This window comes from Typopeltis vanoorti, chromosome 2 (assembly GCF_054136105.1).
Source record: "Typopeltis vanoorti isolate ZY-2024b chromosome 2, IOZ_Tvanoo_1.0, whole genome shotgun sequence".
NCBI lineage: Eukaryota > Metazoa > Arthropoda > Arachnida > Uropygi > Thelyphonidae > Typopeltis > Typopeltis vanoorti.
Window position 1 is genome coordinate 186176193 of NC_143550.1, and position 19561 is coordinate 186195753.

Here is a 19561-nt window from a genome sequence, read left to right on the forward strand (position 1 = left end):
TCAAAATTGGAGATGTTAATGTTAGCTCTTTGCTTTATGCGGATGATGTTATACTTCTAAATAAATCCGCTACAAGTCTGCAAGATTCTCTGACTAAATTGAATAGCTGTTGTAATAGATATGGTATGACGGTCAGCAATAAAAAGACAAAGACAATGAAAATAGGCAGAATCATTGAAAATGTCAACTGTGTTGTGAATGGAGAACCTGTGGAACAAGTGAAACATTTCAGCTACTTAGGCACGATTTTTACTGAAAATGGTAAATTAAATATAGAAATAGACAACAGAATCAGCAAAGCTGGTATGGTAGGAAGTCAATTGAAAAAATTCATATAGAATAAGAGAGAAATTAGTCGGAACACTAAATTAGCTGTATACAAGACAGTGTTGAAACCAGTTTTAACTTATGGATCTGAGAGCTGTGTCAGAAGTAAAGCACTTGACCAAAGACTAGAGACCGCAGATATGAGAGTCCTGAGAAAGATTAGCGGCGTGAACAGATGGCATCAATGGCAATATCATATTAAAGACGAGGATATTAGGAAAGAACTTGACATTGTCAACATCCAGGAATGCGTTAACAGAGCTAATCTCAGGTGGTATTGTCACTTAAACAGAATGGGCGAAGAAAGATTAGCAAAACAAGTGTTCTCTGCCGGTTGGCAGCAAAACAACCCAGAGGAAGATCAAGATAACGGTGGATTGATACGGTACAAAGTGCCTTAGACGATAGAAATATAAGATCTGATAATGTTGAAGTCTTGACAGGTAACAGACTGATTTGGAGGAAAACTGTAGATAGGAAGTTAGTAATGATGTAATTTTTTCATATAGTACTATCATATCCTGTACACCCCTTGAGGATACATGGCAGGAATTTGGTGATGATGATGATGATAATGATGGTTATTTTATTCACATAATTGATACACAGTCAAAACAAGATATCATATAAATAAAAATATGACTGGTGATTCAGAACAATTCAGATTCTACCCAAGAATCTAAGAATACTCCGTGAGGTAGCGTCGTAAAATATGGACTGTTCCAAGTAATGCTGTTTTTTGTAGATCATATGGGGTCACTTCATTGATTTTTAATTGCTGTAAATAATTGGACAGCTTCTTTGAAGTTGCACCAAGTGCACCGATAACTATTGCGATGACTTTGGTGTGTTTAAGCCACAGTCGGCCAAATTCGATTGCCAGATCTCGATATTTAGTAATTTTTTCCAGTTCTTTGTTGTTAATGTTGTTTTCACTTGGAACTGCAATATGGATAATCCAAACCTGTCGATGTTCGATAATTATGATGTCGGGTCTATTGTGTTCTAAATGCCGATCAGTTTGTATTCGAAAGTCCCAGAGAAGTTTTGCTGTTTCGTTTTCCAATACTGTCTATATTTTATGTTGCCACCAGTTTTGCATAAATGCCAATGAACTATTTTGGCCACTTGATCATGGCGGTATTTATAATCAGTTTGAGCTATTTTGCTGCAGTCGCTGATTAGATATTCTACAGTCTCATCTTTTTGATCACATAATCTGCATTTGCTGTTATTATTGATGTTGAAAATTCTGCTTTGATTGCATTAGTTTGTAATGCCTGTTCTTGAGCTGCTAGAATGAATCCTTCTGTTTCTTTTTTAATGTATCCGTGTTGTATCCATTGCCATGTCTTGTTCACGTCAATTTTGTCCTCAGTATCTCGAAGAAATTGGCCATACAAGGGTTTATTTTTCCAGCGCACATATCGGATGTTTTGTTGTTCCTTTTTGTAATCGGATTTGTTTCCTGTTGCTTTTAGAAGGCCCTCTTGTGTAATTGCTTGAAGCATTGGCTCAGACCTATTGTCGATGTAATTTCTTAAACTAATTTCTTCTTCCTCCACAGTCTGTCTCACTTGCTGCTGACCCCGTCCACCTATTCTCCTCGGTAGGTACAACCGGTCAACATCACTTCATGGATGTAATGCGTGATGCATAGTCATTAGTTTTCTAGTTTCGCGGTCTAGTTTGTCCAGGTCTTCTTTTGTCCGATTTATTATACCAGCTGTGTGTCGGATCACTGGTATAGCCCAAGAATTCATTGCTCTAATTGTGTTTAATCCATTTAGTTTTATTTTCAGAATATTTCTAACTCTTTTGATTATTCTGATGCTGCCTGTTATTTAACTTTTGAGTGAAGAATAGCATTGGCTTCTAATATTCCTAGGTATTTATGGTGTTCTTCAGCTGAAATTGCTTTTATATATTTCTCTTGATCAAAATTAAAATTGCTAGTGTCATTAATGTTTCCTCGTTTAATAGATAAAATTGGGAATTTATCTAAACCAAATTCCATTTTGATATCTTGACTGAAAATACAAACTATGTTCAATAAAGAATCTATTTGCTGGGCCGATTTTCCATATAGCTTCACGTCATCCATATACAACAGATGGGAAATTTTAATATTACATTTAGGAAATTCATATCCAAGTTTTGTTTTCTTCAGAATCATAGACAGAAGTATCAAAGAAATGTTGAAGAGCAATGGTGACAAGGAATCACCTTGGAAAATTCCACGTTTAATGCTGATATCTCCAAATCCTTCACTGTTCTTTATTAAAGTTGTTTTCCATGATTTCATAGCAGTAGCCAGAAATGAATATATGTTTTTGCTAATTCCAAATATTTTTAGTGATTTTAGGATCCAGGAGTGTGGGAGGGGATCGAATGCTTTCTTGTAATCTATCCATGCCATGTTTAAATTAGTTTTTCTTCTTTTTGAGTTTCTGAGAATCATTTTATTAATAAGGATCTGGTCTTTGGTTCCTCTAGATTTTTGAAAATTGCCTTTTTGTTCAGTCGGATAAATCTGATTATCTGATAAGTAGTGGTATATGGAATTTGCTATGATTACAGTGAACAGCTTAAGCATAGTTGGTAGGCATGTTATTGGACGATAGTTACTTGGGTCTGCATCCTTATCCCTATCTTTCATGAAGAGAAAAGTGCGCCCAGATATCATCCAGTCTTCCACTGAGCCAGACTGCAACAAATAATTAAATTGTTGTGCCATGCGATCATGTAGACTGGTTAGATGTTTTAACCAAAATCCATGTAGTTCGTCTTTGCCAGGTGCACTCCAGTGTTTTAATTTTCTAGCTTGAGAACTGACCATTTCTTTAGTGATAATGACATTTTGCATTTGTTTTTGTTTCATTTCTGAATCTGTTTCATTAATCCACGAAGCATCTTTATTGTGTTCAATAGGATTATCCCAGATTGACTTCCAAAATTTGAGTGTTTCTTCTTTTCCGGGAGAATGATGGTTTGCATTTGTACTTCTCTGGAGAGACTGGAAGAACTGACGTTGGTTCTGTCGAAATTGCATATTTTGTACATATCGGTTTATTCTTGCTTCATATCTTTTAATTTTCTGTGCATTCGCTGTAATTCTTTGTTTAGCTCTTCGGTAACTTCAGCAATTGTTTTGTATTATTATTATATCGCCTCACTCAACCACACGTAATCCTTATAGCCAAAGAAGCAGATTATGTAATAAAACAGTCAGTAAAGTATACAACAAAAAAGAAGATACTGAAGATACTGATTATTATGTGATAATATCATTAATATAATACTCTTATGTAACATGAAAAAATAATGTAATAAATTATTCTTATAATCAAAAAATTATATAAACAAAAAAAATTATTATACAAAAAATTCTGAATAATCTTCATTGTTAACATCAGAAGAACATGCGTTGTAAATACATAATATAGAGGCAAAAAAATACTATTAAAATTTTAGTTGAAATCAATGTAGAAAATGCAGCACTTAGAGCTGAATTCCGTAAAATTATAAGTTGCAATGTCACTCAAGATGTTTATTGTATGTGTAAATATTTTAGCAATCAATAAATTACTATTACTATTATACAAAACAATATGTATAAACTTTATTGTTAATATTAGAAGAACATGTGTTATAAATACATAATATAAAGGTAAAAAAGTATTATTAAAAGTTTTAATTGAAATCCAATGTAGAAAATGCAGTACTTACAGCTGAATTCTGTAAAATTATAAGTTGCAATGTCACTCAAGATGTTTATTGTATGTGTAAATATTTTAGCAATCAATAAAAATATTATCATTATTTAAAAAAATTATTATTGTTATTATTATTATAAAATAGTAACAACAACATAAATAGTGAAGGCAAAATCCCCCTCTCTTCATAAAAGCTAACCCAAGCTTTGAAGTGGTGGGATTAACCTGCCTCACCCATCTACACGTAATCCTTATAATCAAAGAAGCAGATTATGTAATAAAACAGTTAGTAAAGTATACAACAATAAAGAAGATATTGAAGATACTGATTATTATGTGATAATATCATTAAAATAAGAGCACTATGTAACATGAAAAAAATAATGTGATAAACTCTTCTTATTATTAAAAAAATATGTAAATAATGAGTTTACATTGTATGTTTGTGAGAATTAGGAAATATAATATTTTGATTGCGTATGTGTAAATACTGTTGTGTAATCACACCTTTTCAAACTTTGAAAAAAAAATAGTAAACTACATGTAATATTATATAACTTGTGTAACTCTTAACTATATAATTGTAAATTATTACTGTGATTGTTATTTAAAAGATAGCAAAAAACCTATGTTATCATCGTTATTATTGAAATTTCATTATATGTAGCACTTAGTGCTGAACCTTGTAAAATAAAATGAATGTTACTCAAGATGATAATTGTATATATGTAAATATTTGAGAGATCAATAAAAATATTATTATTATTATTATTATTATTATTATTATTATTATTATTATTATTATTATTATTAAGAGAGACCTCCAGGGAATCAAGAACTCATCAAGGGGGGGCATACTGTTCGCACCAGCTATTATACTTATTCTTGAATTCATTCACACTGCTTGCACTCACAACATCCAGTAGGAATTTATTCCAATCAAGCACCACCCTCTGAGAGAAAAATCTAGTCCTCACTTCATTCTTAGCGACCTTCATTCTCAGCTTCCAAGAATGCCCTCTTGTCCTTTACCCACCCTCAATAAATTGAAAATTCCATCAACTGAAATCCTGTACGAACCTTCCAGAAGTTTGCAAGTCTCAATCATGTCGTTACTCTTTCTCCAGTTTGCTAGTGTCCACACTCTGCAAATTCTCACTCTCTCTTCATATTCAGTATCACACATCCTGATATCATTTTTAACACTTTCTTTGCACTCTCTCCGATATATCAGAATCACACATGAAACTGCGCACAATAGTCCAAGTGTGGTTTTATCAAGGCCATGTAAAGAGGCAAAATGACATCCTTATCTTTACATGTGAACATTCGTTCCAGCATTGTAATTATCTTTTGAGTTGTATTTGCAATCTTTGCCACATCACGACTGAACTTCAACTTCATATCTATTAACATTCCAAGATTCCTAGCCTCTTCAGTTTCTTCTAGCATAATCCCACACCGATATAGTACGACATTGGATATCTAATCACGCCGAAGTGGATGACTTTACATTTACTGACATTTATTTTCCCATGCCCACAATTTCAGCCAATTCAAATCAATCTGAAAGTATTCAGGAATGTTGCAGATATACAGTACTTTGAGATTCTATCTTTGAATCATTAGCAAATAGCTGTCGCTTGTCAAATCCTTCCCAATATCATTAATGAACAGATTGAATAACAGTGGATCAAGCACTGCTCCTTGTGGTACACTACGGATTACCATAAATCTTGCAGATTCGCATTTACCGTATACCACTTTTTGATATCCGTCAATCAGCCACTCTCTTATTCATGCTAATATTCTGTAACCCAAACCCATTTTCTCCAATTTATGCAACAGTCTATCATGCTGTATGCTCTCAAAAGCCTTAGCAAAATCCAAAAGTGTCATGGCGTATCCATTCCCCTTGTCTAGTTCAATGGTAACATTGTTATAGAAGGTGAGCAAGTTGCTAAGACATGATCTTCCCTTAGTAAACCCATGTTCTTCATTGCAAAGTTAAGATTCACTGTCAACCCATTTCAGAATACGGGCCCTAACCAATTTATCCCACATCTTCACCACCACTCCTGAGATATTAATTGGTCAATAGTTGAATACATTGGTCTTTTCACCACTCTCGTGCAATAGAATTACATGTTTTCTATTCCGGCGGAATCGTCCCTTCCTGCTCTGAGACTCATATTAAACGGCCTGATCAAAAGAATAGCTAGTTCAAAAGTGAACAATCTCTTCTGCACCTGTTACCCTCACGTCATTTGTATTTGGAAGAGATATTCTTTCATATTTATTCTTTCTTTTACTTGCAGCATATCGATAGAATTCGTGTGGGTTGTCTTTAGCAGGCAGAGCCAGTTTATTTTCATACTCAGACTTTGCTTTACGTACAACAGTTGTGACTATTCTAGCATTAGGCTTATAATTTTCATAACAGACATCATCCTTATGCACACGGTATTCCTTCCCCATCGTCCCTTTCTTAAATCTCTTGCTTAATAAGATTACACATCCAGTTGACGTCTACCCTATTTATTCTTCGAACTTTCTGATTAAGTATTGTTTAAGTACTTCCCATGCCCTGTCGATATTCATTCCCTCCAGCAAACGATCCCATTCAACTGATCTCAATTGGTCATAATTTCCTGCTTTGTAGTTCAGCATGTAACCTTTTCTGAATGGAACATTCATAAACTTAGTCACTTCCCAAGTGAGTACCGCATGATCACTGTCACCTACTGGAAGCAGAATAGTTACGTCTTTAACTGAAACGCTGTCTGATACTATAATCAAATCTAACACTCTTTGCCCTCGAGTTCCTTCTGTCACATGCTGCTTCAGGGAGTTGTCCTGCAAAGCTCATTAAATGCATTTTCATTCTTCTCATGAGATTCTACTGCTACCCAATCAATATTTGGATAATTAAAGTCTCCCATTATCATTACTCTTTTCGCGCTCATCTTTTCTATTTGGTGATGCATTTCTTCATCACCAGCAACCGATCCACCAGGTCTGTAACAACACCCCAATATGCAATATTTATTATATGTATTGCAAGTCTTCTCAGTAAATCCATTTCGGCACGTGAACTCGTTCCAACTTTTCCGAAATCTTCACCTTCGAAATCGACAAATTGCACAAGGTCAAAGGAACGGTCGCAGTTCAGGTGAACATTCACAATATCCCACCAACTCCTATTGCCGAATTGTTATTCAGTTCGTGCAACGGCTCTAGTACGTCTTCTTCTTATGCACTTAAGTGTCTTCCTGCAAGGTACATTACTTTCTGTATGTTATCAGCTTGATAGCTTTTAACCAAATGGGGGGAGGGGGGGCACTCGCCCGTTCAGTAATCTCTTCTGCATCTGTCACTCGCCTACCATTCTCACTGCGACAATTATTCTTTCACATTTATTATATTTTTACTGGTAACATAACGATAAAATTCTTTTTTACCATCTTTAGCTTGCAGAGTCACTTTCTTTTCATACTCACTCTTAGCTTTCCTTACAATACTTCTAACTCCTTTGACCTGCTTGATACAATTTTATAACTGACCTCATTCTTCTCATTCTTATGCAGACCGTATTGTATACCGTCCACATCGCCTTTTTCTTAAGAATGTCTTACCTTTCCTTAATCCATGAGCACATCCACTTCGCATCCTTCTTCGAACTCCAGGAAGCATTCTAATATTGCAACCCGGACGTATTTTTAAATACTTCCCATGCACTCCCGATATCCTTCCCATCTAGCAACCGATACCAGAGGACAGAATCCGGTGCTTGCCTTAGCTGGTCATAATTGTTTTGCTTCCAAGTTCAGCATGTAACCTTTTTTAAATGGATTATCTGTAGACTCAGCTTCTTCTCACTTCAGTACAGCATGATCAGTGTCATCAACCTGCATCAGAACAGTCGCGTCTTTTACAGAAACCACCTCGGACACAATAATCACGTCTAATACTCTTTGCACCTTTAGTTCCTTCTGTCGCACGATGCTTAGGACGTTGTCACGCAAGAGCTCAATAAATTCAGTTTTATTCTTCTCGTGAAATTGTACTGCTAGACAATCAATGTTCGGAAATCACCCATGATGATTAATACTTTAATAATAAACATTAGGTTTATATGACGATGCTGGGAATTTATTTTAGATATCATATCATCCCTCCTTTTACTGTTTTCCAGTGTCCATAGTTCACAAATTCTCAATTTTTCTCTCCTCATCACCTGCATTTCACAGTCCCGATATCAAAGGATGATATCATCCTTTGCTCTCTCTCTCTCTCTCTCCACTGTATCAGCATTCAGGAAATCAGTAAACCAGATATGTGCGTAATAATCCACATGTGGTTGTATCAAAGTCTTGTAAAGAGGCAAAATATCTTCCTTATTTTTGCATATCAAGGTTCGTTTCAGCATTGCTGTTATTGTTGAAGTTTGCTAGCTACATGGCTGCTATACTCCAAGTTCCTGTCTACTAAACTCCAAGATTCCTAACCTGGTCAATTTCTTCTAGCGTAACATCGCCAATATATTAACATTATTAATATTATTATTATTAATTCTCAGCAGTCGTAACCCTCAGAATATTTAAAAAAACTGAAAATAAGTTGACAAAGAATTGCCTTACAACGCAAATAAGGAATGCAAAAGAAAATACTACAGAGACAAATTAACCTCCGCACAAAAAAACATGAAAAAAAATCTGGCCTCAGATCAAGGATATCCTAGATTGTGCGCCCAATACTACCGGCTCTGAAACCATAAAACACAGCATCATGAAAGACGCTAAATCTATCCACTGATTTTAACCAATACTTTAGACTCCATCCAAGAACTATACAGAAATATCCCTCAAATCACAAAACGTGATTCTCCACTCGGACCACAAGCAAAACAGACGTTATGTTCTAAACCATAAAGGAAACAGAACTTCTCTCTGTGATACATCAAATCAAACCAAACGAATGCCCAGGAATCGACGCTATAACACCTAAGGATATAAAGCAACAATCAACTAGCCTGGGCCTTATGCTACTAAAATTAATAAAAGAATATTTAAAATAGGATAAATACCAAGTATATTAAAGACTGCTATAATCACACACATATATAAACATGGAAAAAGAAATTTCATCAATAATTACAGACCCACAGCAAAACTCCCAATTATCAATCAAATTATGGAGCGGATCGTGCTAAGGGTACTCGCAACATATACAGAGAACTTTCATATTATTCCCAAAACACAATGCGGTTTTCAGAAAAATAAGGATCTCTCTTGGAAGATTTACAGTCGTAATTAATACCGCCTTAGATAAAAACAAAATTGCCATGGTAGTCTTTATTGATTTGACTAAAGCATTTGATACACTCACACATCAAACCTTGTTAGAAAAGCTCAGGCATGTTGGAATAGATGGACCTCTGCAAGGGTGGTTTAGACACTACCTTCAAAATAGAAAGCATATCACACGCTGCGGGTCAGACTGTAGAAGAGAGCTACGAGTAACCTGTGGAGTGCCGCAGGGAGCTGTACTCTCCCCAACACTATTCAACATTCACACGCACGATATTAATCAGCTACCTCTCAAAGGTAAGATCTTCCAATATGCAGACAATACAGCTATAATATCCATCCATAATGCAAGCATATCTCAAACAAATATGTAGCATGACATAAATCTGCTCATTGACTGGAATTGAAATCCACTTAACTCAACTAGTTGATAATATACATAACCTTTCCAATATCCACTCTGCAACATAAGAAAACACAGACAACAGTAAAACCACTGCAATCACTCAGATTGATACAATACGATACTTTGGAATTTACTTCGATGCAGATATGAACTGGAATAGCCACATAAACCATCTACACAACAAACTCCGAACAATAAGTGGCAAACTCTACAGGTTAAAAGACATAGTTCCCATACGCCTAAAAACACTAATATACAAAGCACTATGCCAAAATATACTAAGATGCGCTATAACAACGTATGCTTTCTGTGCACCTACAAATTAAATAGATTAATGTCGCTACAGTACAAAATGATAAAACTGATCTTTTGGGAACAAAGAGAAAATAACGACTTTATATACACTGCAATGTCAGAACACAAAATACCGACAGCAAAACATTTATGTCACTATGCAGCTTTGCTAAAACATTATTCCGATGCCAACTAAAGGAGACAGTCAAAAATACATACCGTATAACAAGACCTCAGACAACTAATTATATCACATATAAATACAATAATCACTATGGAAAGGCCACGCGAAATTTCAACATCCCAGATATGATAAACAAATTACCTTTTGAATACAGAAACCTTACAAACCACAATAGCCTGAAAAGAGCCTTAAGGTTATAACTATGAACAAGAAATACGCACCCTACACACTTTACAAATAATGAAACACAATGTATTAATTCAGTCTTTCCAGTTCATTGACGCGTCATTACATTCCAATTTATCGTGTGTGCGTGCGTATGTGCGTGCGAATGGATTTCTCATCCTACAGTTGTAGTAAATATCAGACGTATCAAACATGTGCGATCAAACCAATAAATAATAACTACCGGTGCCATCCTCAGATACGCTTACTAAAAAGCTTCGAGAATGCAAGTTGAGTCATTCAATCTCAAACGAGATCAACAGAAAGAAAAAAATATCCATATATTACATTTAGGTGCTATAGTTAGAGCGCTTAAATACATTTAAAGCAAAAATTGTAAATATATATAATTTATTGCTATTGTATAAATACTATTACAAATATAATCTTCTTCAACCGGCAACTATAAATTACCAACCACAGTAACTATTTTTAATGCTTTATACAGAAAAAAAAAAAAAAAGGAAAATTTGTATGTATTTCATTCTTATAAGAAGCCAGTTGCTGTAAGTGGTCCAGGAGGGTTGGTACCTTTGGACGCTTTGTTTGAGACATTAGCTTCGTGTTACCTGTGATTCATCTCTGGGGCTTCTTTTGTCTGAAGCCCCAGCAATGTACCACAGATTAACACTACTGGCGAGGGGCGGGGGCACGGGAAGACTGTCTCAATCCCCGTTTGTCTGAGGTCTTGTTATACGGTATGTATTTCTGATTGTCCTGTTGAAGAAGATTACATTTTGAATACAATGAAATACATACAAATTTTCCTTTTTTTTTCATATAAACCATTAAAAATAGCTACTGTGGTTGGTAATTTATAGTTGGCGGTTGAAGAAGATTTTTTAATAGTATTTCTACAATAACAATAAATTATATATATATTTTCAATTTTTGCTTTAAATGTATTTAACGCTCTAACTATAAGAGGCCAGACAATTCAATATTTATAGTGTTGTAAATGTACAATCATCATTTTAATAAGAAAAATTATTTTTGCATTTTTTCGTTTTTTATAGAATTCTAATATGGAAAACGAACCATATAATCTGTAGCGCTTCGTCTCTATACTTTATAAATTAACATGTTGGAATGTCACTCAAGATGATTATTGTATATATGCAAATATTTTTCAGATCAATAAAAAAAGTTGTTTCTATATTTAAGAATAGCATTGTGAAAAAGTAAAATTAATGCATTCAGTATTCCTACTGCATGTTAACAAAAACGAAATTGATAATATAAAAATGTAAACCAAAATAAACTGTAAATTGAAATTGAAAAAAAAAGTATTATTATTATTGATTCAATAAATAGCAAGATAGAAAGTGAAATGAATGTATTCAGCATTTCCTACCGATAACAAAAAATAAACTTTAAATATAATTTGTGAATTAAAATGAACTGCAGATTGAAATATAAATGCAAGCGACAAAATGCAGAAAACACTTACGTGTATAAAATTGTTCCACAACCAATATCGTTAATAGGAAAATTATCTGTTTTAACACATTAAATGAATCATTGTAAATATGTATATGAAAGAAATTGTAAAATACATTGTCAGTGTTATTATTTATGTATTTAAATAAGATATTTAGTTAAAATTAATTTTAAAGATTGAATATTTGTAGTGAACAAAAATGTAATATTAATACTTCAATCGTACATTTGTAAATATTCTGTATACGTGAAGAGGTTAATAAACTTTGTCAGAAATAATATTAATGTTATTAAATTAATATTAATGTCATTAATTTTATTAATATTATTCGTTTTACCCATCGATTGCTTTTGTTTCGCCATCACCCACAACCGACCCACTGGGTCTCTAACAACACTTCGCCATGCAATTAATCTTTTTAGACTCCACCAAAATATCATTAAAAGCACCCTTTTCCCCCCTCTTTTATCCGTCTACCTTAAAACACCGTACTTTTTAAATGCGGAGACGAGGATCTTCTGACAGCACAAATATTTGCAATATGAAGCCCGGCGTGGGCATTGGAATGAACCAATCAAGAATAACCGGGGGAACAGCTTAAATTATTAAAACTGAGCGTGAGAGATGTACGAAATTGTAGAGAGCGAATTCGAGGATATACAAAACCTTCAACAAGACCACCAGAGAATAAGAAGCCTGTCTTAATCCTGGATCAAAGAAAACACTTCTAAAAAACACTCTCAAAAACTCTCCTCCAGCTGAAATCGTACAGAATGAGGGATTTAAGATGATAAGGGATTATCATCCGCTTATTGAGGGCCTGAAGTAGTTTAAGAAAGCTTTTTGCTCCTTCTCTAGAACAAGAAAACGGATTATTTAGCTTTTACTCTTCAAAAGTCCCAAATACGAGATACGTTTAATGCGTGGGAAGGCAGTAAAAATGTGGTTCAAAAGTGACATCACTCGACTACATTACCTCCTTCCAATCAGTGAAGGGCAATATTAAAAAATAAGATAATAGCATGACGACGAGAAATTATTAGGCCACAGAAAGGGAAGAAGAAAAACTTGAAAAATTACTTTTTTTTTCCTCGTGATGAGAATTCGAATTTAGAATTTCTCAATAAATTTAATGCAGGTTTCGTTAACATTTCAAAATTGTCCACCACATCAGTGCAGAATCTCACACAGAAAAAAATTGCCGACTCCTTCGTTTGCAATCGGAACGGAAACCAGAAACTGAAAAAAAAATGCTGAGAAATATTAATATTTCTCAGAAAAGAAAATCTTCTAGATTATTAAACCAAAATTATGAGTTTGTCAAAAAACGTCAACACAGGAATCCAGAGTTTATGAAGGGTCACAATAACGAAGTATTTTGGACTTCAGTGGATCAGCAAAGAAGTAAACCAGCCATGTTTAACTACGTTCGAGAAATAATAATCAGAACTGCAAAACTATTTCAAATGTTAAGCGTAGGACACTGAGCATCAAATGCACCCCCCACATACAAACACAGAGAGAGAGAGAGAGAGAGAGAGAGAGCCGAACGTTTAATAATCTGACAAAATAAGCAGTCTTTAAAAGATATTTGGTGAGGGAATGAAACCCGAAGTGGTATTTTTTCCTTCGCCTCGGAATTGCCGTGCATCCAATTAGTGAAAGAAAACAAACACGTTTGAGGCTTCACGTCGAGATTCTTTTTTCTTGATTTTAGTACTGCGCCCCCTTGTAGTGCAAATGCGCGATACTGTGATACGTGAACCGAGGTAGTACATGCCGCAGCGCACCTTCTTATGACAGCACTGCCAGGACTCTCGCAGAAAAAGAAAAAAATGGAAACACATGCCGATGAGGAGTGATGTCAGACGCACTTGTCTCGCGAGTCGGAGCCTTATTTAAAGAAAGGCAACGTGCGGTGATTGAAAGGTCAGAATTGCTCTTCAAAGTGGGTGACAGGTGACGCAGTTATACCGAACTCCAAAATGAAATAATCGCACGGCAGCCATGCGCACGCTCAGCAACTTCTTCCCCTTCTCACAGCCTCTCTCTCTTACTGTTCGCATTCGCTGCCACACATCTGCAGCCATCTTTAACATTGCCCATCCACATCAAGCGTACTGAGCGAGACTTTGGTTTGGCTTAGCATTCGGTTTAATGGCTTCCCTAATATTCGAAAGAATTACTTTTGGAACTGTTAAATCCTTCTTCCACAAAATTTATTTGGGGGCAGAGACGTACAGGTGTGTAGAAGTGGATGTAACTATTCTGATTGTCAGATTAAACCAAACGCGAAAAAGCAGAAAACTCACGCATCTTTCAGCAGTACGATTACTCGTATTTTTTTATAGTTGGAGATAGTGGAGAAGAAAAAAAGCAGTTTTTTTAAATAGGTGTGCACCTCTTGTGGGTGTATCCGCACGGGTGCGGTGAGCGCTTTATTAATTTTGTAGCAAGAAGTATTGCGTGGTTGTGGTTCTGCTTATGATTCTGAAAAACAAATATTAAGCAGCAGTCTTAGGGTGGTGTGAATGCTCCTATTTCCTCGTCCATCCATCTTGGCCCGTTCTATTCATATTTATTTTGTTCTCGTGCAGCTGTTTCGTTCTCCTGTTTGCGATTTGTGCAATTATTTCGAGAAAATGTTTAGAGAGTAGTTGTTTCGACAAATAAGCTCCATTTCCTGTCTTATTAGTAAGATGAGCTGAGGTCCAGTATTCGGAAAAATATGCGCTTAGATACCCCTTTAATAAGCATCTTCCTCTCCCAGAAAACCCCAAATTAACTTTGATCCTCCTTCATTACTTCCGTTTGCACTTTCCATCGCTTTGTTCATAAATAACACTCAAACCTATAGTATATTTAAAGTAGGTCTGTCATCTATAAGAAAGCAGGCCGTCCTTCTCGGAACCTTTTTAGAAAGAGATTTATTTTATGTTCTGGATGGATATGACGAACAACCTCTTTCGTTGTGGCGGGTGCTTTCAGGAGTGCCAGTGTTATGGCGCGTTTCTCTACTGCTGTGAAGGAAATTAGTTGTTGGAAATGCAAACGGCGTTTAGCACATCCTCTTGCAGGAAGTTGACCTGCGTGAAGAGGTCACGCAATTAACCGGGAAATTTTCATTCTCCTCGAGAAGAATGAAGGGGTGTCTGCAGTTTCGAGAATCTTCTGGCAGGAAATTGGATGCAAACCTGGTCCGAAATCAGCGTATCGAGCGGCAGTGCTGTCGAAACCTTGTTTAGCGATAACACAAAATTCACTCAGTTCTGACGTCACAAAGGGCTCAGAGGAGGGGGAGCGTTGAGATAAGAGGAGAAATACGACTTCAAGGCGTTCCCGTCTCGTACTCGAGTTAAATAGTTGTCTGAAGAGATTCCAGACAGATAAAAGGGTGAGAAATCTTCTTTATATTCTAGTTAAGCGAGTAAATTCGCAAATTAGTTTCTAATCGAAGTGTGCGACCTCCAATGGAAGAGTATGTCGACGAAATCTTGTGCCGATGAACGCAAACTTGGTGCAATCAATGATAAGTGGTGAGAATTGACACTCGCCCAAATCCCCACACGCTTTACCCAGAGCGCTTCCTATTCGTAGGATTATCAGATTTATGTGTAACTCGCATTACATTAAGCCTGTAGTTGTGACTTGATCAATTTTATTTGGAACGTCTAATCGCCAGGACTATTCTTCCCTTACCATGCAGTACTGGCCTTCATGATATTCTTCACTGAGATAAGAATAAGTTCTTCATTTTCAGCGCCTTCAGTTTTGCGATTTCTCTCTGGAAAGAAAGATTTCACTCTAACCCTCGTTACCTTTCGATACATGTGATCTGGAGTGATCACATTTCTCTTCTTGGAATAACACACACACATTAATTAATTATCCTTCACATCGGGAAAAACACATCCCATTCTCGGCTTCTAAAAATTGGGCTTTTTTTGCTCTGAAATCACTTTGTATTTCTAAAACGTCCAAGGATTACGCTTCGAATTCTTCTAAAGATGATTATTCTAAAGTTTATATATATATAATAAAAAAGGTTTAATGAGGCATACTTGCATTTTTTTCAAACACGCTACTGTTTTTTATACTTGTTCTGTTAGTACAATTTTAAGTCTCTGTAATTTTGTATATACTTCTTTGAATGTGATACCTGAGGATGTTCATGTAACGAAACTATTAAACTAGTAGTATCTTTTTTAAATATATCTTGTCATCTCTTCTCTCGGTAATAGTCATTAAACCTTTTTTATAATATTCCAACCGAGTAAAAATGAATTTTGAAAAAAAAAAAAAAATATATATATATATATATATATATATATACACATACTTACACACACGTGCGTTGAAACAATCATATGAAATCTCTTTTTTTTCCCTTCATTCTGCTTGCAGCCGAAAGAAGTTGCCCAGATCAGAAGGAATTCGTACAGCAAGCGAGAGAGAGAGAGAGAATGTCTAACTTTTGCAGGAATGTGAGCATAGGTTAGACCAGTGTTTCTCAACGTGGGGCAATTTGAATATTTTGGGGGGCAATTAGAAAATGTACATGTACATATTTATATTATACTTTTTCAGAACTTGGCTGACTATTATGCTGGGGGGGGGCATCAAAATCTTTGAGACGTTGAGTTGGGGCATGATCCAAAAAAGGTTGAAAAACACTGGGTTAGACAGAAAAAGGTGACATTTTGGGAAGAGAAAAAAATTAATAATAGTCCATTACGATCCAGTTCCAAGTTCTCACATAATATAAATGATTCTTCTTAGTATTGTCTCAAAACATGAATCGTAATATGGAACTGCTCTGTTCTTCACCGTGCAATGATTAATCATCTTCTTACTGTATTATAATGTGGAATTCTCGGTAGCAAATCATGGGACCACCCCTGGACAAACTATCATAACAAATACACTCTCAGTTTTAATCTCAGTTCCAATCCTTGCGTGATTTGAAGTGCAATCGCCGAGTTTAGATGTGAATTGGTTTGGCTTCTGTCTAGTTGAATATATGGCAAAATTGTTTGCATGAATGAAAGGGGGGCAACGAAACCACAAAAGAGACGGAGAGAAAGAGTGCCAGTGCAGAAATAGATGCTGCCTGCTCTAAACTCCGCTTTTATTTATATCGAGCGATCATCCGAAGTTCTTTTATTCCTCGAGCTGCTTGCATCGACCAGGTGTCTGTCGGAGTGCTGCTGACCGCTGCACTCGAAAAGTCTAAATCGAGTCCGCGAGGCGTGCTGTACTACAGCGGAAGGTCAGAGGTGAACATCCTCCATCAGTAGCTTGAAAAAGCCGGAGTGCAGCACTCAGAGCATTCCGATTCGCTCTAATGGCGGGGCAGCGCCGAAAGAAAAGTCCTTTGAAGTGGTCCCTCTCGAAAGCCATTTAGCGCAGGCCATTAGGGGGAGCGCGCGACTGTGTAAACAAGGGGAGCGCTAATAGCGAGCCACTTGTCGACTGCTGTTACCGTAGTTGGCCCGACAGTGAAATACCGAAAGAAAGCGGCTGCCATTTCTTGACCTTCCGTCTCTGGCACCCCCAGAAGCAATTTCTTTCTCCACGCGAAACAGAAGTGCAGACACAAAAGCTGCTACGCACTTGTCAAAGCACAAACGCGTCATCAGAAGCCACCCTCCCGCTGACACTCATTACTCGCGGATAATCGCGCGTGTAAGGAAGTTGTTTTGTACATTCGCTTGCTGTACAATAAGTTTGCAGCGAACTTTGTATGATCGCTAATTGCGCTTTGAAATGTGGTAATCAGTTGTAAACATTGAATTTCTTTCCCGGATTTTTAACCAGAATATTTTTGATGGGAATTCGGAAATCACGTGGGAAATTTGAGTAGAATTGGAGCAACATGAGTCTAGTGTGGGCGTGTATTTATTTATAAAATGTTATCTTCTGCGCAACATTCTGTGGCGACTGTATAAACTCATTAACAAAATTGATGCAAAAAATGAGCGAAATATTGAGAGGACAAGAGATTAATTGCATCTTAGAAGTAGCTACTGTACCCACAATGCATCTGTCAGGCTGTCATTTATTTGACTACTTATATATAGTTGAGCATACAGAAGAACACACACACTGCTATGGAAATAATCATGATGCATTAAGCGTGTGCAAATTGATATCGAAAATCTCTGTTTTGATACGATCTCAAGAGCCAGTTCTATTTTATGTCTTAGGCTAATACAATTCTTTAATAACAAAATAAAAACTTTCTCTCCAATGGAGAACTAAATAAGAGCATTGCTATTGAACCTTTGTGTATTTATCATATCTCGAATATGAAATCTCCGAATGACTTATCTACAGTGACTATTTGTAGAACACACATTTCTGTGTGTTCTACAGTTTATTGATTTCGGTATTGTTATCTTCTCTTGAAATATTTTAACATCACCGAGCACGACTCAGTTGGAGTATCTCTTGTATTGAAGTATGAATAAAGGCAGCATTCGGGCACTAGAGAGAGAGAGAGAGAGAGAGAGAGAGAGAGAGAGAGAGAGAGAGAGAGAGAGAGAGGGAAATGATGCTGCCTTTATTCGCATTGCAAAGGGGGAAATATCAATACGGACACAAATAGTAAAACTGTATTGATATTATCCTCTTTAGCTTGCACTCCGGGTCAAGTGGATGATAGATCAGATAGTTTACCTAAAATAGCACTAGAGGGCTTGAGTTCAGTTAAAAATCACCGGGGGTTACCCAGAATGATCTGAATAGATAATATTAGAAAAATGGACTAATTCTTCGTTCTCCATCTTGTTAAGGAGATCCCAAGATAGAAATACCTGGAGAGAGAGAGAGAGAGAGTGTTAGGACTGTCATCTTTATAGTTCCCAAAGGGTCTGCATAGATTATGGATGAAGACGAAGACTTGCTAATGCATACCTGAGGATGGTTTACATCAGTGTTTGTAGATTTTCTTTTGTCTCTTGATGATATATCTATATCAAAAATCTGGGAAAGTCTAATCAAGATTACTCATTAATTATTTTTTTTAATAGCAAATTCAATCATGTTTCTACTTCAAAATATTCCGTCTCATACTTAGTGATATAACATCACGCGGCGTGTTCTAATTTTAACGATCTATTGTTAGTATTCTAGCTTGTATTTTTTAAACTGTTCTTGTAATACCACTGACGATGGTCTGCTATTTCCAGACCGAAATATTTGGTTAAATAAATGTCTTTCTTGTGATTACGTGATTATATCATTCAGTCTTATGTCGCAAGTATCCTTGAAACAACAAATACTTTGATAGATTTTATTCTCAGTCTGCTTTGTAAATGATTTATGGAGCAGTTCCTGTTCCTATCAGCATTGAGACACGGTTCATGCTATTTAGCGAGCGATGCTTTCAGTTTAACGGAAAAAATTGGACGGCGGCCGATTGTTTAATGTACACGTAAATGAAGAAATTTAGCGCTCTCCCCTACAGGCCGATCCCCTACATTCATTAACGTGATCTGATTAAAACTAAACAAATAACAATTAAAAACGGAGGATGAATTTCGTCAAATGAAAAGTTGGAAAAAGTGGGAAATAAATATAATTAGTTAAAGAGATTAACACCAGGTGGAGACAAAAATGGGCAATGATGTGGAATGCTGGATTTTGTGCTGTTGTTCG